This window comes from Hibiscus syriacus, unplaced genomic scaffold (genome assembly GCF_006381635.1).
Source record: "Hibiscus syriacus cultivar Baekdansim isolate YM2019G1 unplaced genomic scaffold, ASM638163v2 tig00113725_pilon, whole genome shotgun sequence".
NCBI lineage: Eukaryota > Viridiplantae > Streptophyta > Magnoliopsida > Malvales > Malvaceae > Hibiscus > Hibiscus syriacus.
In genome coordinates, this window is record NW_024063471.1 from 4,356,729 (window position 1) to 4,380,608 (window position 23,880).

The 23,880-nt window shown below is 36.1% G+C and overlaps 1 long non-coding RNA gene across 1 annotated transcript; it reads left to right on the top strand.

The window, feature by feature from the left end:
• Window positions 1-843: 843 nt before the first annotated feature.
• On the top strand, window positions 844-9,658 carry LOC120187576. Its single transcript, XR_005522307.1, has 5 exons — window positions 844-1,003; window positions 1,245-1,321; window positions 1,977-2,088; window positions 8,586-8,656; window positions 9,582-9,658. It is a non-coding gene; the product is annotated as an uncharacterized LOC120187576 (long non-coding RNA).
• Window positions 9,659-23,880: the final 14,222 nt, after the last annotated feature.

Consider the following 23,880-nt stretch of genomic DNA (forward strand, 5'->3'; position numbering starts at 1 on the left):
AGAAAATATGATTTCATACTAAATCAGTATATTTACAAAAATTATACTTATGATTTTTACTATACATTCAACACAACTAACCTTAAAGCATCATGTAGTCACTTCATGCATGACTTACTAATTTAAGCCGCCATTGAGATCATCTAAATATACTTATCTATTATCACAACCAATATTTGCGTGCAAGACTTAACCTAACAAGACGACTTGAGTAATCAATTATATAAACTTAAAATAAAATGACTTATTAAATATTTTATCTTAACGATATGAGAGTCTATTTTAATTTTGATCTGACAAAAACTTAAAAAACTATTAGATCAGTAATTTTTAGAGAGGATAAATCCCTTCCAACTCTCTGCATGACTCCATCCATGAACGTATCTCATTTATGCTTTTATTATAAAAAATATATTTAAAATTTAATTGTTAAATTTACCAATATAACTAGAAATATAATATATATAAAATTTTGAATCAATATGATATTTTTCTCATATCGATTCAAAAAAATATTTTTATTAATATATTTTGTTATTAAATACTTTTATATCAAATAAATAATTATAAAATATTAATTTAATTTAAAATTAACGTAAAAAATTGAGATGAATAGAACATAAAATTTATCGATGCTAAAATTAAAAATTATTAATCATAGAAATTTATATAAAAGTATGTAAACAAGAAAGGCCAGATTGAATATGGACTCAGTTTTGAGCCCAAACTATAAAACCCAGATAGAGACCCCTGGTCTTCATACAAATGAAATTTCAAATCCACCAAACATTAAGTTATCCTTTCTTTATAATTTAGTTCAACAGCGACAAATTATCAGAAGAAAAAAAAATCAACAGCGACAGGAATTTGCTTTCTAAGATATTCGTTCTGGATCCGAAATTGAGACCCTGAGATTTTGCAGTGTCGAGTTTCGGGAAAAAGAACCAAACTAGCAATGGCGGCGTTTATCAAGCTCGAAGATTCTCCTATGTTTCAAAAACAGGTAACTCCGGGGGTACAACATTCTTTAACATTTGTGATTCTGGAATTATATTTGTTTATTTATGTATTTTTTTTTCGAATTCGTTTGTTTTTGTCAATCAATCGTGCGTGAATCCGTTTCATGATTTTCTTTTGTTTACCGAATAATCAAATCTTCATTGAATCTGCGTTGATTAGCAGTTTGCCATTCCATTATACTTTATTTCCGAAAAGTAAACCTGTTGTGTTTGCTGATTGAACAGGTATGTTCTCTAGAGTCCATGGCTGATGAATTGAAAGGTCGCTGTCAAATGCTGACCCAAGGAAGTATAACGTATAGGTATGCATTTTTTTCTCATTCTATTTTCACTTATTTATTTACTCCTGCAAGAAATGCTTGGATTAAATTATTTTCTGTTGTAATTTATGGAGATTTATGATTTCTGACCAGTAAGTTTCATTCTTAGTATATTAGGGCTGTTCTGATTGATTGCCTTCTCTCGCGTCGCTTCCTCACCATAATAACTGATAACTATGTTGCTTATTTTTCTTTAATGACCATTTATGCATGAATTTCTGAATATATTGAAAAGCTTTTAGAAGAATGGACAAATATGTGGCGGATGCATACCCTATCTACACCCATACTCAAGTTTGAGTAACATAGATTAACAAGATATTTTAAATGTGCCGATCAATTTCTTAGCAAGCTTGGGACTAGATTTTTGGTTCAAATTTTGGTCTATAATATAAATGCATCTTTGTTGTCTTATTTTCATTAGCATCTAACCTTTAATTTGTACCCTCTTTGTGCCTGTTATATAATTTAAGCTGTAATAACAAATTTTAAAAAGTTTTATTGCTAATGAGGCCTAATATTCCTATAAAAAAAGTTTTATTGCCCAAAACCAATAAAATGATCTAATATCTCTCACTCTTTCTCTTCACATATATATTTATATATTTATTTTGCTATATCTTTATTTCATTTGCAGGAACAACAGCTCTTGGCTCTTGGAGAAGCATATAATGCAGACAATTGCTTTGCTGATTCTTTAGAAGCATTTGGTTGCGGACAAGATGATCCTATTAGTGTGTCCATAGGAGGTAGCCAATGTCTTCTATTTAATTTTTTTTGACTACATCTCCAGTTAGTTGAGTTGTTTTTTTCCTAGTTAGTGCCAGGAACCTTTTGTTCTATTGTTACCAGTTTTGCCAATTACTGGATATGAATGTATATCTGCATTATACGCTGCATGTATGTGTGTTTCTGACTTCTGATTAACATTTCTTGTGTAAACTACTGTATATAATCAATGATAGAAAGCCAAAAGCCATTCGACATTTTTTCCCTTTTGCCATTTTGCACAACAAATTCTGTTAAACGATGATTGTTTTTTTCACCACTTGAGTTTCACTTATATCCATATGTTCATCTTGTTACAGTATAATGTTTTTAAATATAAAGGGAAAAAAATGTTAGGAGATCTAATTGGGTGGGAATGAAGTTAGTTTTCAGATAACTTGATGAACATTTAGATTATGTACTCTTTTTCAGAGTGGTTGATTGTAGGCTTGAAGCCATATATTTGACCTTTTTTTACTTTAAAGGTAGAGTTCTTGGGTCTGAAGTATGAGCAAGGTTAGATCATAAGCGGATACATCTAGTTCTCCAGCTTATCCCATGTTGGAATTATAGAGATATGATTTGTTATGATTTGATTTCATTCCTTTAGTTAAGGGATTCTGTAAATATATTTATACAATCCCTTATTTTAAGGGATCACATCCTAAGATTAGTATCTTTCCTTTCTTAAGTGTTTCATACTTTAGAGAGAGAATTTGCATATAAAGATGTAATTTGTCCTATTGAAAATAATAAGATTACAGAGAATTACTCTGATTTCTACATGGTATCAGCTTGGGTTACGGTTTCTTTCCAACCTAGACCATGTCCGCAACTTCTTCTCCTACATCTCCTTCGTTAACTCAGGAGATCATTTCAAATTCAGAAAATCTTTCTGATTCTAACACTCAAACAGATTCATTCGGTCTAGTTATTATATGCCATCGATTGAATGGCAACAACTTTCTTGAATGGTCCCAATCGGTTAAGATTTTTCTCTTAAGCAGAGAAAGATTGGGCTATGTTACTGGTGAAATCCAGAAGCCTGCTGCGACTGACAATGTTTTTTCTAAGTGGATGCGTGACAATGGTCAGGTTATGACTTGGCTCCTCAATTCCATGATCCCGAGTATCAGCAGAAATTTTCTTCTGTACAACACAGCCGCTGAAATCTGGAGTGCAGTCCGCGAGAAACATACTCTAGCACTGATAATATTGCCGAGTTATATCACATTGAAGATCAAGCAACCACTCTTAAACAGGGAACCATGCCTGTCACTCTCTACTACAATACATTAACCGGCCTTTGGCAGCAATTAGATTTGTATGCACAACATGATTGGGCAGATCCAAGAGATGCTACCCTTTACCAGAAAATTGTAACTCAGCGAAGACTTTTTCAATATCTCCAAGGCTTAAACAAGGATTTGGACGAGGTTCGTGGCCGAGTACTGGCTCTTTCCCCTCTTCCCTCCCTTCGAGAGACTTTCGCTATTGTCAAGAAGGAAGAAAGTCACCGGTGTGTGATGCTGCCTGATGAACCATCTTCTACTCCTGAAGGATCTGCCTTACTTGCTCATCAATCATCTAATACTTCGAAACAGGGGAGACCTTGGTGTGAACATTGCAAAAAGCCCGGCCACTCCAAAGAGAAGTGTTGGAAGGTTCATGGTAAACCTCAGGACTGGAAGTACAAGACCTCTCAAGATAATAAATCTAGCCTAGTCGCTGCCAACTCTGTCACTCGCTTCACCAAAGAACAGGTTGCTGAACTTCAGAAACTGTTTGAAAAGTTTCAAGGGCCTTGTGAGAGTAATCTGGTCATAAAAGAACCAGAAGGTAACCCTTATCCTACAACTTTTTTATCCTCTCAATTGACTCCTAATTGGATCCTTGATTCTGGTGCAACAGATCAAATGACTGGTAACAAGGAGTTGTTTTATAATTTTTTCCCAAACATCGGTAAGGCAGTCAAAACGGCTAATGGTTCCATGTGCAAAATAGGTCATGGCACTGTGGTTCTCAATTAACATATGACACTTAAAAATGTTCTCTTTGTACCAACTCTGGCTTGCAATCTCATTTCAATTTGTAAACTTTCCATCGACTTGCACTGCTTTGCAATTTTTACTGATATTGACTGTACTTTGCAGGCATTGAACTCGAAGAAGATGATTGGTAAGGCCAGCTTGCAGAATGACCTCTACATCCTCCCTTTATCTACTACAACTGAGATCTTTAAATCGTTCACCGCTTTAGAAAAAAATGATACCGTTATGCTATGGCACTTTCGTTTAGGCTATCCTAGTTTCCATTATCTTGCAAAGTTGTTTCCTGCTCTATTCATTAATAAAAAGCCAATTTCTTTTTCTTGCAAAGTTTGCTCTCTTGCCAAACACACTAAATCATCTTATTCTCCTTCTAAATACAAGCCTTCTCACCCTTTTGCCTTGATCCACAGTGATATTTAGGGCCCTTCTCGGGTGAAGAATGTTGATAATTGTAAGTGTTTTATCACTTTCATTGATGATCACAGTAGGATAACTTGGACTTATTTTCTCAAAGATAAATCCGAAACTGTTGGTGTTTTTATCCAATTTTATAACATGGTTCTCACTCAATTTGGAACCAAAATCCAGCTCTTTAAATCTGATAATGACAATGAATTTTTTGCTAAGTCTTTGGGTGCTTTTTTTAGGGAAAAGGGTATAGTTCAACTTAGTTCTTGTGTTGGAACCCCACAGCAAAACGGCGTTGCCGAAAAGAAAAATAGACACCTCCTTGAAGTTACTCGTTCACTTTTATTTACCACTAATGTTCCAAAATATTTGTGGGGGGAAGCCTTATTAACTGTCACATATTTAATCAACCGAATGCCTAGTAAGATTTTACACTTTAAAACACCTCAATCTATATTTTTGCAATACTTTTTCACATTTTAAACCTATATCCATTCTACCTCTTAAAATCTTTGGTTGTACTGTTTTTATCCAAAACATTGCTACTAATAAGTCCAAGTTAGATCCTAAGTCTATAAAGTGTGTATTGGGTGGGTATTCTTCACTCAAGAAGGGTTATAAATGCTATCATCCTCCTAAAAGATTTTTCACCACTATAGATATCACTTTTTATGAGCAGGATTCCTATTTCACTCAGGCTGAAATTCAAGGGGAGACATGGAGGGATTTTACAGGATTTCAAATCGCGGTCGCAGTCGCGTTTACGGTTATTTCGGATTTACCGTGATTGCGGCCGTCGCGGGTAACTCGGACGGCGGCGAAACCGCTATATCGCGGTTGAAATCACGATCGCGGACCATTTTTTAAAACCCTGAAATTTTCATCCATATCAGGTATCTCCACTCACTTTTCATTCTCAACCTTTAGAATTGCCATCATCCCTGTCTTTACCTATAGATTTGTCACTTGTAACTACTTCTATTGATCCACCTGTAGTACCTATCACTACTTCACCCATACCCACTTTAAATACCCTTCCTGAAAATACACATACTCTCATTTAAAATCTTCCACAAAAAACAATCAAACAGCTCCGTTTCTATACAAGGAAAAGAAAACATATTCCTGAGGCTGTTTTGCAATCTGATTTTTGCCGAGAATTGGATTTGGGTCCAACTGCCGAAATAGAAGAAGAAATCAGTAAGTCTACTTCCACTACTCTAGATGACTTCCCTATTGCTATTAGAAAAGGGGTTAGACAGTGCACCAAGCATCCTATTGAAAAATTTGCTGGTTATAATTCTTTGATGCCTTCTTTTCAAGCATTTACAACAACCTTGGATAAAGAACAGGTTCCCACAAGCATAACTGAAGCTCTAAAGGATTCTAAATAGAGAAGGGTTGTTGAAAAGGAAATTTCTACACTAGAGAAAAATGCTACTTGGATTGTTACAGACCTTCCTCAAGGAAAAAAGGATATTGGTTGTAAATTGATATTTGCTGTAAAGTATAACTCTAATGGCAGTATCCAATGATAAAAAGCGAGACTAGTGACCAGAGGTTTTACGTAAACATATGGGATAAATTTCACAGAAACTTTTGAACCTGTGGCGAAGTTGAATACTGTTTGAATACTCCTAAGTTTGGCTGTAAATTGCGATTGGCAATTACACCAACTTGATGTAAAAAACGCTTTTCTTAATGGACAGCTAGAAGAAGAAGTCTATATGAAAATGCCACCTGGCTTACAGTTTGCTGAAGGTAGCAACAAGGTTTGCAAGCTCAACAAGTCTCTATACGGTTAAAACAATCACCCAGAGCTTGGTTCGAGAGGTTTACTAAAGTCATCCTAAAAAACGGCTATAAGCAGTCCCTCGCCGATCATACTCTTTTCATCAAGGTAACCTCTACAAATAAGAAAGCTATCCTTATTGTGTACGTGGACGACATAATTCTTACCGGAGATGATGAAGAAGAGATTTGCAATTTGAAGAAGTTGTTAAATAAGGAATTTGAAACCAAGGACTTGGGAAAACTAAGGTATTTCCTAAGAATGGAGGTGGCAAGGTCAAAAGAAGGACTTGTGATCAACCAAAGAAAATATGTACTTGATTTACTCAAAGAAACTATTTTTCTTGGTTGTAAGCTAAATGATACACCAATGGAGGCAAGCTTGAAATTTAACAAAGAAGACGGGTCCTTAGTAAACAAAGAGAAATTTCAAAGATTAGTTGGGAAACTAATTTATTTATCCTTGACAAGGCCAGATATAGCATTTCACGTAAATGTGATAAGTCAACACATGACTAATCCTACTGAAGAGCATATGGCAACAACAAATAGAATTCTCAAGTACTTGAAGAAAACTCCAGGACACGGTTTAATGTTTAAGAAGACACAAGACATAACTGTTAAGATATTTACCTAGTTGGGCCGGAGACCTTACTGAAATGAGATCCACTAGTGGCTACTGCACCTTTGTTTGGGGAAACCTTACAACTTGGAGAAGTAAGAAACAATATGTCGTTTCAAGAAGTAGTGCTAAAGCTGAATTCAGAGCACTAGCATTGGGAATATGCGAAGGAATTTGGCTACTTAAACTACTGAAAGAACTTGTCACTAATCAAGAGGATCACTTTGAAGTTTTGTGTGATAATCAATCTGCTATTCAAATTGCCAAGAATCCAGCTCAACATGATCGGACAAAGCATGCTGAGATTGATAGGCATTTTATTGTTGATCAAGTTAACAAAAAGACAACCACACTTTCATACATTCCTTCAGAAGAACAAGTTGCAGACATTCTTACTTAGGCTTTGCCAAAGCCTGTTTTCAATAAATTCCTATTCAAGCTGGGATTATACAATGTATATTCTCCAGCTTGAGGGGGAGTGTAGGAATTATAGAGATATGATTTGTTATGATTTGATTTCATTTCTTTAGTTAAGGGATTCTGTAAATATATTTATACAATCCCTTATTTTAAGGGATCACATCCTAGGATTAGTATCTTTCCTTAAGTGTTTCATACTTTAAAGAGAGAATTTGTATATAAAGATGTAATCTGTCCTATTGAAAATAATAAGATTACAGAGAATTACTCTGATTTCTACATCCCAAAATATTCTTTTTCAGTAAAAGATGTTTTTCGATTCAAGATTCAGGGAGTTAGGTGAACCGATTAAGGTTTTAGGTGAATTAGTTGAAGTCTTAGTTTTCTAGAAAAATATTCCAATAATTTCTTATGGAGTTGTGTGGCTGATATGGAATATGATGTTGGAAGACAATGGTAATTAGAAGCTTCTATAAAATTAGCTTTTCTCTGTGTCTCAGATGAGGAGAAACAACATGATAACCTATTCTATCATTATCATTGACCAAAGAAGCTTTTGTCTTTTAGTTGCTTGTTTTAGCTGGGGAAAGAAGTTATAGTCCCATTAGTTTAGCTAGGAAGATTTTTGTCAGTAACCTAACCTCTGAACCATGGAAACTCCCCAAAAATTGAACCAGCATGAATTGCTTTATGCTCTATGACATTGTGCTGATGCTGGTTCTTGTCAAATGTTTATTTAGATGAGTGTCTGGAATTCCATGGCACCTCTTAAGATCTTTCTTTGGAAGCTTCTTGGAACTTTTTCTTCAGGAGGTTTAAATTAATTGAGATGGCATAGGGTATCTATGCCTTTATTTATTTTTTTAATTTTGAAAAGGATCTGGTGAAAGAGTGGTCAATGTTTTATTGTTGGGTTGCTGACATGTTGTGGTCTGTGTTATGTTCCTACTCTTTTTATTTTATTTTATTTGCTGACTACAACTCATCTGATGGCTGAGTTGCCCTGCTAGAAGATGATAGGGAGATTATCTTGTTGGTCCGTTAAATTACTTGTCGAAGATTCAGATGTAAAATGGAGGAGAAGATTATGTTCCTGATTTCAAATTTGTGCCGTTGAAGATCGAATTACCTAGCTAAAAGATTGAAGATTCAACCTTAATTTTTTTTTAAATGTTTCCTTTTGTAGGGCCAGTTATGTCCAAGTTCATCAATGCCTTTCGTGAGCTTGCTAGCTATAAGGAGTTGCTTTGTTCACAAGTGGGTATCGATTTTCCATCTACAAAAAGCCCTTGTTTCTTATACCAATGAATAAGACTGGGATACATAGTCTTTGTCTTATTAATTCTTATTACAAATGTATCTGGTTTGTTACCAACGTTTTACTTAATGTTATTTTCCTTTGGAAACATTCAAGTTTCCTTTTTATTTGACTTGATTGAGCATGATTACATAGTGTTGGTGCCTCAGGTATATACATAGATATCCAAGGACTGATATGCTTGTATATATTTTTAACTTTTAAGTCGTTTGATCTTATAAACCATTCATGAAATATTTGTTAATGATATTACATAGGAAACTTTTGTGTCTGATGTCATAGTCACTACATTTACTCCCAAGTTTTGTATGAAAGACATACGTAATCAAAATATAAGCTTCTAGATGATTGATATCATGTACCTTTAAAATTTGCGTTCGAAAAGGTCGCCTATATAAGGTATCAACTCCTTTAACTGAATTTTAATGTGGAAATAAGCTGACATGTGATAAAAATAAGGACCTTTGCCTAAGTGCACTTATGTATGGTACCTTTCCCTTATTACAGTCTTACGAAACATATTTTCTACCAAAAATAGATTCAACTGATCAGATTGTAGTGGCTCTAAAAAGGATTTAACATGTTAATTTCTACATAGGTAACTACTTTATAAATTCTTCATTTGCAGTCTGATGTCTTTGTGTCAATTTGGTTAGGTTAACTTGCTCTTTAATATAGTAGTATTACTGAGCATTGAATATGTTATGCATGAATGCTAACAATCTTGAGGTCACTTGCAGCATAACCGCAGACAAGCAAAATTTTAGTTTAAAACACTTCTTATATCAGAGAGACAATATTAACATTTACATCATGCCATTGGGAAGCTCATTTTTGTTTCAGAATTTGAATAATCCGTTACAGGTGGAGCATGTTTTAATTGATCGGCTAATGCACTTTACAACTGTTGATTTGCAAGATGCAAAGGTGAAGATAATTCAGTCACTATCTCTTTTTTCTTTCTTTCTTTCTAATTTTGGTGCTTTTAATAATCAATTTGGAATTGAAGTTGTTATTAACTTGCCACATTTCCATAGTCCGAGTCACGGAGATTAACTTGATTACTCCTTGTTTAGATTTTGCATTGAAAATTGGGCGTGCTTGCACCAGGAGTTCTCAATGATTGCCTCACTTTCCTTGGGTTTTCTTGTGAATCTTTAAATTTGATCTAGGTATATTGTATGACATCAATTTGATCATCCATTTGGAACTGAACCTTAGATGCGTTTGTTTCATTGGTGTGTATCTTTAAATTTGATCTCGGTACATTGTATGACAACAATTTGGTCATCCTTTTGGAACTGAAAATTGGATGTGCTTGTTTCCTTGGGATGCAATGATTGCCACACTTTCCTTGGGGTTTTCTTGTGAAACTTTAAATGTGAATCTTCAAATTTGAATCTAATTTTGGTAATTTAAGTTGTTATTAACTTGCCACATTTCCATATAAAGACGAAAAAACTTGTTCCGAATAAATCGTGTTTATTTCTGCTGAATATGGCTGACTTAAATAGAGTTTAAAATGTAACAACTTTACATAAAAAGATGAATAAAATTAGCAACAAAATAAAAATGATTCTATCTAATTAAAAATGATCCTATCTAATAACTAATAGAATAAAAAACTGATTCTATCTAATTAAAAATGATTCTATCTAATAACTAATAGAATAAAAACTGATTCTATCTAATTAAAACTGATCCTATCTAATATTTAATTTATATATTCTCGACACTCCCCCTCAAGCTGGAGAATAGATATCGATCATTCCCAGCTTGGACAGAAATCCTTCGAACATCGTAGTAAACAGTCCCTTGGTGAGAACATCGGCGAGCTGCTCTGATGATGGAACAAACGGTATGCATATATCGCCATTTTCTAGCCTCTCCTTGATGAAATGTCGATCTATTTCGACATGTTTGGTCCTGTCATGCTGTACAAGATTCTGAGCAATACTGATTGCCGATTTGTTGTCGCAATACAACTTCATCGGTTTATCTCTTTCAACCTTCAGCTCCTCCAAGATCCTCCTAAGCCATAACAACTCACATACTCTTTACGCCATGGCTCTGAACTCGGCCTCCGCACTGCTTCTAGAGACAACTGGTTGCTTCTTGCTCCTCCAAGTAACTAAGTTGCCCCAGACAAAGGAGCAATAACCGGTAGTAGATCTTCTGTCTGTAGAACTTCCGCCCCAATCAGCATCAGTGAAGATCTCCACTCTTCGACTTCCATTCTTCAAAAACATGATTCCTTTACCAGGACTCCCTTTCAAGTAATGAAGAATCCGTTAAACAGCCTTGGAGTGTTTTTCTGAGGGACAATGCATAAACTGACTAACCAAGCTCACAGAAAATGCAATATCTGGTCTCGTATAAGCCAAATAAATCAGTTTCCCCACCAGCTTCTGATACGGATTCTTGTCCACAGGCTCAACACCATCTTCTTTTTTCGAGTTTTTGATTCGGATCAATAGGAGTCGCCACTGGTTTACATCCGAGTAATCCGGTCGCTTTCAAGATATCGAGGACATATTTTCTTTACGAGATAATTATACCTTTTGAGGATCTAGCCACCTCCATTCCAAGGAAATATTTGAGTTGTCCTAGATCCTTGACTTCAAACTGGTTGGATAAGAAGTTCTTCAACGACTCTAACTCTACTGTGTCATCTCCTGTCATAACAATGTCATCTACATACACAATTAAATTAGCAATTTTACCATTATTGTGTTTGTAGAACATAGTATGATCAGACTGGGCCTGAGTGTAACCATGTTGTTTCACAGCTCTCGTGAATCTCTCGAACCAGGCTCTCGGAGATTGTTTCAATCCATAAATGGATTTCTTTAGCTTGTAGACCCTTCCATCCTTCTTCAATTCATCAAAGCCTGGAGGAACTTCCATAAACACCTCTTCCTCTAGCTCACCATTTAGGAATGCATTCTTCACATCAAACTGTCTGATAGTCCAATCCAGATTGGCGGCTAGTGAGAGTAGGACACGTACGGTGTTTAGTTTGGCCACAGGTACGAAGGTCCTCCTCGTAGTCAAGGCCGTATGTCTGAGTGAAGCCTCGTGCTATGAGTCTTGCCTTGTATCTCTCGATCTAGCCATCTGCATGGTATTTGATGGTGAACACCCACTTGCTGCCTACAGATTGTTTCCCCTCAGGTAAAGGAGTTAGATCCCACGTGTCATTCTTCTTCAGGGCCTTTAACTCCTCAAAAACGGCCTCTCTCCATCTCGGAACTTCTAGAGCTTCATGTATCGACTTAGGTAGTGCATCATCCATAATCCTGGTGGAAAAGCTTTGAAATCTGGAGAGAGTTTATTATAAGATAAGAAATTGGATATTGGATGTTTTGTGGTACATGATCTAACACCTTTGCGCAAGGCTATGGGTTCAAAGAATTCTGTAGAAGGCTCTAAATTTGGAGAAGAAATAGGAGAAAGAGAAGTCGTACCTTGGACCATAGTCGAGTCCGATGGTTGGCATACCTTGGGGACCGGTGGAGCATTACTTGGTCGAGTCATCCGTCTAGAATAAACATGAAGTTCAGTAGGTGGTTCCAAGTTGGTTTCTACCTGAGTCTCACGAGGTTGTGAATTTATAGGTTGTGAAATCCTAGGATTAGTTACGGAAATATGAATTGGTTCCACTGAGCTATTTACAACCGATTTTGGTAAGGATGTTTGTTCCCAAAAACTCATTTCAGAGTCATTCTCCCCCGGAAGAGAGTTTTTGTCAAAAAAAGGTTTTTTTTCAAAAAACGTGACATCCATACTCACATAATACTTCCCAGATTTAGGATCAAAGCATTTATACCCTTTTTGTGTTGGTGAAAAACCTAGAAATATGCTTTATGTGCTCGGGGATCGAGTTTTCCTCTATTTGGCCGTGTATATGAACAAAAGCAATGCAACCAAAAATTTTAGGTGTTAAATCAGTGAAAGATCTATTTTCAGGAAACATATTCTTTAGAGCTTGCAAAGGAGTAATATAATTAAGAACTCTTGTAGGAATTCGATTTATCAAATAAGACGCTGTTAAGAGTGCTTCATTCCAAAAACGATTAGGAACATTCATAGCAAACAGTAAAGCCCTAGTCACATCTAATAAATGCCTATTTTTTCTTTTAGCAACTCCATTTTGTTGGGGAGTATCAACGCAAGAACTGTGATAAATAATTCCTTTTTGTTTCAAAAAATCACCTAAGATTGCATTAAAATATTCTCGACCATTATCAATTCTAAGAACTTGAATATTTGCTTGAAACTGAGTATTGATCAGTGAGTGAAAATTTTTGAAAACACTTGCTGCCTCGGATTTTTCTTTTAGTAAATAAATCCACGTGACTCTAGTGTGATCATCAATGAATGTGATGAACCATCTAGATCCTGAGGCTGTTTTTACTCGTGAAGGGCCCCAAATATCACTATGCACAAGAGAAAAAGGTTTTGATGGCATATACTTTAAAGATGGATAACAATCTATGATGTTTTGCCAATTCACAAGCTTCACACTGAAAAGAAAAACCGTCCTTTTTTTGAAAAGATTTGGAAACAAATATTTCAAGTAATTAAAACTAGGATGGCCTAACCTATAATGCCACATTATTTCATTCTCACAAGACAAGGTAGTAAAGCATCTCGGTTTCTGAACTTGTTTATCTGAAGGATTATCCGTGACCAAGTGATAGAGTCCATCAACCTCCTTAGCATTGCCAATCATCTTCCCCGAACAAGGGTCCTGAAATTCAAATCCAGCAAATGTTATTGTAGCAATGCGTTTGCAATCATGAATAATAAGATTAACAGAGATGAGATTGCAAGAGAGCTTTGGGACATGTAGGACATTTAGTAATGTGAGAGATGGAGAAATAATGATAGAGCCTTTTCCAGCTATAGAGGTTAGGGAGCCATCATCAATTTTTACCTTCAGATTACCAGATAAAGGAAAATAAGATGAGAATATGGAGGAATTACCGGTCATGTGATCTGTTGCCCCTGAATCTATGATCAAGGGTTTGATTTAGAACTGGCTATGAAAGCTGTAGGATATGTACATTTCTGGGCTAATGATGAAGAGGCAATATAAGATGATGGGTTAGGAGTGTTGGATATGGAATGAGAACTCATTAGTTGATACAATTGCTCTAGCTATTCTTTGCTGAAGGCAGACAGTTCTGAGGCAGGTTTCGGCTCTTCAGAAGCATCTTCAGATGAGGCATGGAATCCCTTTGCATTACGAGAATTTCGATTGGCTGAAAAATTCTCGGCTGGCTTCCCGTGTAGCTTCCAACACTTGGCTTTAGTGTGTCCCGGCTTGTTGCAGTGCTCGCAGATTGGCCGATCTCTGTCGTTCCTACGATCATTGCGACGTGGTGGCTAACCCGAGAACAAGGCAGAAGACTCTGTGGGATTTGGTGAGTGGCCTCCAAGCATGACCGTTCGCCGGCTCTCCTCTCGTCTGACTTCGGAGAAGACTTCTCTTGTGCTTGGTAGTGGTTCAGACCAAGAATGCGCCCTCTGACTTCATGCAATTCCTTGTTAAGGCCGACATTCGAGACGCGTTCTTTCCACCATCTTCTGGAATAGAGCCCTGTCCTAGCATAACGTAGTCGTGAACATGTCAACCTCTTGCCACAAGGTCTCGAGTTCAGTGTAGTATTGACAGTTTTTCTCCTTGTTTTAGCCTCCATAACCGAGTTTTTAGTTCAAACAATTGTCCTGCGTTCCCGAGATCAGAATAAGTCTCGTTCACAGCATTCCAAATGTCATGAGCAGTAGGTAAGAAGAGATAAGTTCTCCCTACACTCAGATCCATGGAATTTATGAGCCAAGCCATAATCATCGAGTTTTCTGCCTCCCATCTTTTAGATTCTTCATCTTCTTCGGCAGGTTTCGTAGTGGTACCTGAGAGATAGCGAATTTTCCACGGCCACGAATAAATAGTTTCACAGATTGTGACCACTGTAAGAAATTATTTCCATTCAACTTATGAGAAGTGATGGATATGTTTTGGAAGGATTCAGTGTTTAGGGTGATTGAAGGTGAGCGAGTAGAACTCATAGAGTCGATACCAGATGTATCATCGTAGGGTTTGGCCATTTTGGCTCTAATACCATAAAGACGAAAAAACTTGTTCTGAATAAATCGTGTTTATTTCTGCTGAATATGGCTGACTTAAATAGAGTTTACAATGTAACAACTTTACATAAAAAGATGCATAAAATTAGCAACAAAATAAAAATGATTCTATCTAATTAAAAATGATCATATCTAATAACTAATAGAATAAAAAACTGATTCTATCTAATTAAAAATGATCCTATCTAATAACTAATAGAATAAAAACTGATTCTATCTAATTAAAACTGATCCTATCTAATATTTAATTTAGATATTCTCGACACCATAATCTAAGTCACTGAGATTAATTTGATTACTCCCTTTTTGAGATTTTGCATTGAAAATTGGATGTGTTTGCATTGGGGTTGTCAACGTTTGCCACACTTTCCTTGGGTTTTCTTGTGAATCATTAAATTTGATCTAGGTAATAGTATATTGGATGACCTAGACTGATTGTGTTTTTGTTAAACAACCCACTTGATTCCATAGCAAACCTAATTACTCGTCATGTTTTCTTTAGTCTATTCATGTGCTATGTTTGGATGTAAAACATCACTCTTTTGTCATCTTTTTACTTCTGTGGTTTGCATTTTATGTTTTCTCTTGTCTCACTTGTTTCTGGGTTGAATCTTATCCTTTTCCATTATCTTACCATATTATTTATCCATGTTGTTTGTTGTTAGCCTAAGAATATGTCTTTCTAAATCTATACTTTTCTCATGTGATATTTTAGATTAAATTTGCCTCTTTTGTTTTTTTCTTATTGTCAAAGATAATATAGCCATCTCTAACAAAATTCAGTAATCCACTTTGGAATATTGAACTCAGAATGTTGGGAAAAATAGGACTCTCAAATGAATAGAACCGAATACTGAGCCATATTATATTCCATCTTTGCCCAAGACATATTACAGTGTTTCTTATCCAAGTCATGGATATTACTGACTCTTAGGAGAGTGTATATTTCTCGCATAAGAACTCCTTCTGGATGAACATATTGGATTTAGTTCATGATAATTGTGGAAGCTAAATATTTGCAGTATGGCTTGAGATGTCTTGTCAGAATACAATAAATTCTGATGGTAAGAGTTTGGTGGTTGAGTGTGCAAGGTAGAGAATTTTTTTTGATAGGAATAACAGGCCTCATTAAAAACCTCCTCCTTGATTAACGGAGTCTGATAATCAGCTCCTTAATCTGCAGAGGGAGGAAGAGTGCCTTAAAAATTTTATTACTCATTCAAACTTACATAATGTTTAACAAAAACTCCAAACTGAAAAACACAACAAACTTAACCACTCAAGTAACAACCAAAAACCTAGAAACTCAAACAATAAAACCCACTAATAATGCCTAACAATCAACCAATTCCCATCTTTTCTAAACTATCAGCCTCCCCATTACACGCCCTTGGAATCCATCTAATTGAGTGCACCCTATCCGAGATGAGTGATGAAATCTCCTTAATTAAAGGTAGGATAAAAACAGGGGCCAAAGTTGGGGTCAATATCCATTCCACAGCTGACTTACAGTTATTTTCCACAATTAACCTTCCAACAGTAACCCAACAAGAAGACATATAGATTTCAATTCCTCTCTGAATAGCCTTTAACTCAGCAACCGGAGGGGGACCTTGACCTATATTTTCTGAAAAAGTTAGAAGAGAGTTACTGTTCCAGTCTCTTAAAATACCTCATATACCTCCATTTGTGCCATCAAGTCTAACAACTCCATCAACATTCATCTTCAAAAAATCAACAGGGGGTGGGAACCAGTGAATCACCTGAACATTCTTAGGATTAAGAGCCTTAATACAGTCTGCAAGAGATGAATCACCAATCAGCACATCCTTCTGAATAGGAAACTTAGGTACTTGGCTAGAAACCATTTAGATAACCTGAATCTAGTAATAAAAAACAGAGACATCCTATCAAGGGGAGCACCTTCGAACACCATTACATTCCTAGCTTTCCAAATCGACCAAAATACTACTCCCGGAATAAATTTAACCAAAGCTATATCCCAAAAGTTTACTATCTTATTCCATAGTTCCCAAACTACAACACACGAAATAAATAAATGTTGCACTGATTCCACTTGTTCCTTACAAAACAGACAAAGAATTTCATCCCCTAGCTACATTCCTCTTTTCACCAATTCTTCTCTCACTGCCACTTTCTGATGAGCTAGCTGCCACAGGAAAGCTTCAACACGAGGAGGAGATAATCCCTGCCACACCCCTTTTAACCACATATCAGAACCCCCTGACACCTTCCCGAGTGCATTTCTGCAAGATTTTACTGAAAACATTCCATCCCCACTTGCAGACCAAGAAAGAAAATCTTCTACTGATTCTGTCAGTTTAAAGTCATTCAATTTTGTCATCAATTCCAGCCACTGCTCCAATTCCCAGTCACACAAATTCCTTCTGGTTTCGATGTTCCACACCCAACCATTCGAATCAAAACAGCCAAACTCAGCAGCCTTACCCCATCTGTTTGTAGACATCACATACATTCTAGGGAAAATATTTTTTAAAGGAAACTTGTCAGCCCATGTATCTGTCCAAAATGAAATAGACTTTCCATTCCCCACTTTCAACTTAGAGTGTGATATGATACATTCACCCTCCGAGTCGTTCTTCAAGAAATTGTTAGCAATACCTCTCAAAATCCAAGAAGATTTGGGCGTAAACACCTTGCTAATAGACATGGAATTACAACTAACCTTGTGTCTGCAACATAACACACTTTTCCACAAAGTATTCTTTTCATTGGCAAACTTCCACACATATTTTCCCAAAAGAGCCCGATTAGAAAGATTCACATCAAGAACACCAAGACCACTAGAATTCAGTGGCTTGCAAACTGATTTCCAATTAACCCGATGTATCCTCCTTTTTTCCTCATTACCCTCCATAGAAATCTGGCCATTAATGAATTGAGCTTCTTACCAATAATGCAAGGCATTCTAAAAAGGGATAAGAAGAATATTTGTAAGGAAGTTAGCACCGACTTCAATAAAACTCTCCTCCCAGCCAAAGAGAGACAAGAAGCTTTCCAGCTGGCAAGTTTGGAGCTAAAATTCTTGAAAACTGGATCCCATAGAGCTTCTGAGTTTTTCTTAGCACCGAGCGGAAGTCCCAAGTAATCTGTTGGAAAGGAACCCACTGAACAGCCCACTGCTAATGCCCACTCTGTTAAAACTTCCTCTTCCACATTAATACCAAACAACTTGCTCTTAGTTAGATTTAGATGCAACCATGTCATAATACTAAAAATCCTCAACACTCTCTTGACATTTTTAATTTGGGAGAGAGAAGCTTGACAGAAAATGATCAAGTCATCGGTAAATTGGAGATGTGACAACCGAACAGAGTTTTCAGATTTCCCAATAACAAAGCCTTGAAACAGACCCTTTTCTACTGCTTTAGTTATCATCAAATGAAGCAGCTCACCTACAATGTTAAACAGTAACGGAGGTAAACTGCACCCTTGCCTAAGTCCTTTGGCCATAGGAAACTCTTCCGAGGGAGACCCATTTACAAGAACCGAAATTGAAGCTGTTGATATACAGTGAGATATCCACGACAACCATCTCTTACCAAAACCCATCTCTAACATTACTCTGATTAAAATTGGCCATTCCACAGAATCATAAGCTCTACGAAAATCTACTTTGAAGACAACCCCTTGTAACCCTTGTTTTCTCCAGTAATCAATCCCTTCATTTGCTATAAAAGCACAATCCAACAATTGTCTCCCCGGTATAAAAGCAAACTGAGATTGACTAATAATATCACCAACACAACAACTCAGTCTCTTCAATAAAACTTTAGAGATGATTTTGTACAAACTGCCTACAAGGCTGATTGGTCTAAACTCCTCTACACTGTTCGGATTTAGCTTCTTCGGAATAAGTGTGATAAAAGCATGATTTACACCATGCTCCCATTTCCTTCCAAAATAGAAATCTTCAAAAAATTTCAACACGTGTTCCTTTAAACTTGGCCAGCATTTTTTAAAGAAACCCATTGTGAAACCATCCGGTCCTGGAGCTTTAGTGTTGTCTGATGAAGCTATAGCCTGCCAAATTTCCTGTTCTAAAAATTGCTCTTCAAGTTTGTTAGACTGTTCCCCTGACAGCTTAGCAAATTCCAGAAGTAAGTCCTCTACTTCCATTGTTGAATTGGAGTTGTAGGTTGCCTTAAAAAATTCTGAAATATGTAACTTTAACTGTTGATGATCTAAAACCACATTCCCATTTATCTTCAAGCTTAAAATTTCATTTCTTTTGCTTCTATTCAGTACAGACAGATGGAAAAACCTTGTGTTTCTATCCCCGTCTTTAATCCATCTAGTCCTTGAATTCTGAAACCAAATGCTTTCTTCGATTCTATACAGCCTCCAGAGATTAGTTCTACATTGCCTTAACTGATCCCACTCCTGCTTCGAGAGAATTCCACCTTGAGCTTTACAATCAAGATCATTAATATACCTTTCTAAATCAGAAATCGACTCAGAAATCCCAAAAAATTTACTACTTGACCATTTTCTGATTGATTATTTTGTTCCTTGTAAGATGTTGAAGATTCCCCTTCTGTTATTTCTCCCCCTCATAACAACCATGGAAGATTTAACCAATTCCTCAAATCCTTCGTCCTCTAATAGATAATTAAAAAATCTGAATAGTTTAGGACCCCAATTAACAACTTTATCCAGTGAAAATGGATTATGGTCAGATAAGGAGCTAGGCAAAAGTCTTTGCACTACATTCGGAAAACAAGTCAGAAACCTCCCAGAGATTAAGAACCTGTCGAGTCTTTCCCAAGTAGAGTCTTCTCTATTATTACACCAAGTATACCTTCCTCCCACCATAGGGAGATCAATTAAGTTTGATTGCTGTAAGAAGTTTCTAAATAAATCAATAGAATGCCAGTTTTAGGACTTGCCCAACTTCTCATCCGGATCGAGATACACATTAAAATCTCCCCCGATACACACTAACAAATTTTGAGCAGACACAAAATCCAACAGTTCCCTAAAAAAATCTTCCTTTTCTGCTTCAATTGATGGACCATAAACATTTATAATCACACACTCTTCACTTGAATTTATGAACTTCTCAAAGACTGCTATGAATCTGCCATTTAAGAGGTTGTTCGAGACTACAAAATCATTTTCATTCCACATAATCATTAATCCACCTGCAGATCCCACTGCTGGAACAGCAATACCTCCTTTAAGAAAACTCCCCCTATCCTTCTTCTTAAAGCCAAAGAAACACTTTCTAGCTTTGTTTCTTGAATTAGAAGAAAGTTCGGCTTATTCCTCTTCACCAAATTAGCTACAGCTCTTGATTTTTCCTTTTTTCCAAAACCCCTTACATTCCATGAAATTATGTTGACATTTATCATAACAAGACATTCAAACCCAAAACCTTTAAGCTAGTCAACAGAAGAACACTAATCCCCTGAATTCCCTTGTTCCCTACTTTCGGCCAATCCCTCCTCAAAATTTATAATTTTGTCTAGAAAAGCCTTCTTCCCCTCTTTAAAAGATATCCCCATTATTTTGATGACTTCCCATATAGCCAAAGCCTCCTCCAAGAACAACGAGAATATTGAAGAATAAACAGTAGGGAAACTAACCACATCCAAAGCTTCTCTGATCAAAAGCCTTCTCCTACTTTTACTCACTTTCCCTGGCATAGAACCAGGTATAAATCCAGTAGAGAACTCTTCTACATTCCCTGAATGTTGAGCAATACCCACTTCTGAAATCTGAGGAACACCAAATTCCTCATTAATGGAATTGGCCCCTTCCACTAAGGAATTTAGATATGATTGTCTGCTCAAACTAAGGATTAGAATATTCCTATTTTGAACAACCAACTCCCTTATTTGAAGTCCATCATCTTTTCTGCTCGGATTATGCCACACATTTCTTACCCTAGTTCTTCTATATACTTTAGATACAGATCCTCTTTTCCACCTTCCTCCTGGGACGTTCCTACCACACAAACTTCCAGACAAGAGGTCCAGGGGACTCCGAATCAGATGAGAAAATAGATTGATTACATTCATTATCAAAGTAGCTCAACATTTTTCATGAAGCCTTTTTTTCGCTAATTAGATTAGAAGTGGGAGCTAAATTATTGCTTTATTCATCATGTCCTCCGAATTTACCTAGCAGCTCCTGTCCTCATATCATTTTCAGGAGGCTCGTCGGCGATTTGACAATGCTAGGACTGGATATGCTCAAGTATTAAGACAACAGAAACTTTCTTTTTGACATGAAGTTAATTTTTTGGATTTTTTTATTAACAACAGTTTGAATCTCCTTCACTGTTTCTCTTTCTCCTATTCACTTTTGAGGTCATCTCAAGTAAATTTTGGAACAGACCAATTCTTGGGTACAGACTATGTTTTTATGTACAACCACAGAATTCTTCTAAATGAAGAGCTATCCAATAGAAGTGAATAACTGAGAAACTAAATCAGTAACTTGATAAAATGTCTTGTGTGTTCTAAACTCTGAATATTCTTTGCATCAAACATATTTGTTACTGGTTTACTATTTTCAATGTAGCAAACATGATTGAATGTCTCATTTCTAAATAAGTTCTCCAGTGGGTTTACTAATACATATTCTTAGAATTCAAAAGTAATGCAGATGGATATATAGAAGTTTTAAATATTAGCTACTTTTCCTCTAAAATTTTATCAAGTAACCGAGCAAGCATATAAAACTATTAAAAGCATCAGGTTCCTTGATTTTTGTAGTAGATAATGCCTTTTACCAAATGCTTTGTATTGCTAGGCACGTGAAAAGTTTGTCTTTGGAGAAGAATACATCCGAAGATGTGCTAGAAGAGATATGTTATTTCCTTCTGTAATATCGACTTCACACATGTTTTAAAGAAGGCTAGATGACATTCTTTTACTATGCTCTGTGTGTTCTGCCAGTTCTCACTTCTCTATTATGCTCAATCTGGTTCATTAATGGGTAAATAGTTTACTATTTCAGTTACAGTCAGAAAGAAGCAAAGCATTTATATCTCTTGATTATGGATCTGATATCATTTTAGCTTGTAATTATTGTACTTGTTTTGTATTTAAACTATATATCCTTATGTTGTGCCTTCCTCTTTGCTTACCTTTATATGAAGAAAGTATGTTGCCAGTTACCTGGACGGAATGTTTACGCAATCTGGTCTTTTCCGTATATGCACCAATCATGTTGTCTCTAGTATCTGATAGCTAATACTTGATCTGCATTGACAAAATTTTAAATACCTTTGATTCCTCAGTCCATTAGGTACAATCCTAACATTAGATGCAAATTTTAGATATCCATTTGGTGCAAATTTTAGATATCCGTTAGCTGCAAATCTTAAACTTTCCTTCTAAGACCCTATAAGTAAATACCACCAGTACTCCAGATTGGCTTCTTTTTCGTAATGAATGCTTTGTTTGTTCAGATTATACCATAACATTATCTGCATCTCGTGTTTTCTTGATAACTTCCAACCTTATTTATGGAGTGCAGTTGTTTTTCCCCCTAATAAAACTAACCTGGGTTGTGTTCTGGGTTGGATTGACTTTTACTTTTGACAGGATCTAGAGAATTCAAAATCTGCTTTTGAGAGAAACCGCTTCAATTAGTATGTTTACTTCGGCAACAAAGCTCCCTGTTTATTTTTTTTGTTCAAATATCAATATTATTCCATGCGTGGTTTGGTGACTTTTGTTTTTGGTTTAAGGAAAGCAGCTAAATTCTCTAATGAATATTGAAACAAAAAAGAAGTACGAGTTTCTAGAATCTATAAGTGTAATTATGGACGGCAACCTTAGATATTTTAAGCTGGTTTGTATTTTCTTTTGACTTATTTTATTTTTTTCTAGTTATACAAGTTATGTTTGTGGACTGAATATGATTGGTTGCTTGTCATAGGGGTATGAATTATTGAACCAGTTGGAACCATTTATTCACCAGGTAATAGATCTCATTGTTTATTTGGGGAGAATTTTTTTTTATTCTCACTGCCTGTTAACTTTATTAATCATTTAATGCGGATTCTGCTCATGGTGTTAAAAATAAGTTAATGACATGTAGTCACTAGAATTTTTTTTTATAAGAATTGGAAGACTTGTTAAAAACCCCTTTCATAATTGTCAACATACCTAAGGTATAACAGCAAACAGCGGAAGGAGGAAAATATTACATCAAGTTTCATTAGAATATGGTAAAACAAAATTTTAGGTTACAAAGAGCCATCCTTATGATTGAAATAGAAAAGGGCCCAGCTAACCCCCATCCTAACAATAAATACCCCAGGATTAACCAATTCCAACTTTAGTTAAGCTATCAACCTCTACATTAACATTCCTAGAGATAACTCGAATAATGCCACTCCTCGCTCCATGATCATGCCTACTATATCCCTAACCACTGAAACATACAAAGGCAGACATGAAATTAGATCCTTAACCAAATCAACGTAGTTTTTACAATTGCTCTCCAGGATCAAACGCCCGTTAGAGCTTCACTCTGAATTTTCAAAGAAAATTAACCCAGTTTTGATTGCCACCAGCTCCACAAGTGCTGGGGGACCAAGCCTTGAAGGTTCCGAGAAAGACCCAAGTATTCTGCTAAAGGAGTCGCGAAGAATGCCTCCAACTCCGCTAGCTTTCCAATCACCCTTCACAGCTCCGTCAACATTAAGTTTGAAAAATCCCGAGGGGCAACCAAAACTCAACGGTCTCACCAGCGATTCAAGTACGAAAAAATTGAAATCGGGAGGAAGGGATGCGAATACTTACAGTGAGTTCCTTGAAAAACAGCAAGGACAACAGTGAATACTAGTGGTGTAGATCGGTTCGAATCGTAAGCCTCCACGAAATCACGTCTCGACCTCTACTCAGTTCACCCGATTGAGAGCAATATTTTTCTTCCCCAAACCAGTTTTGAGAGAAAAATGACTGAAGGTTTTGTGTGTGTATTCTAAAATGGCTGCTAGACCTAACAC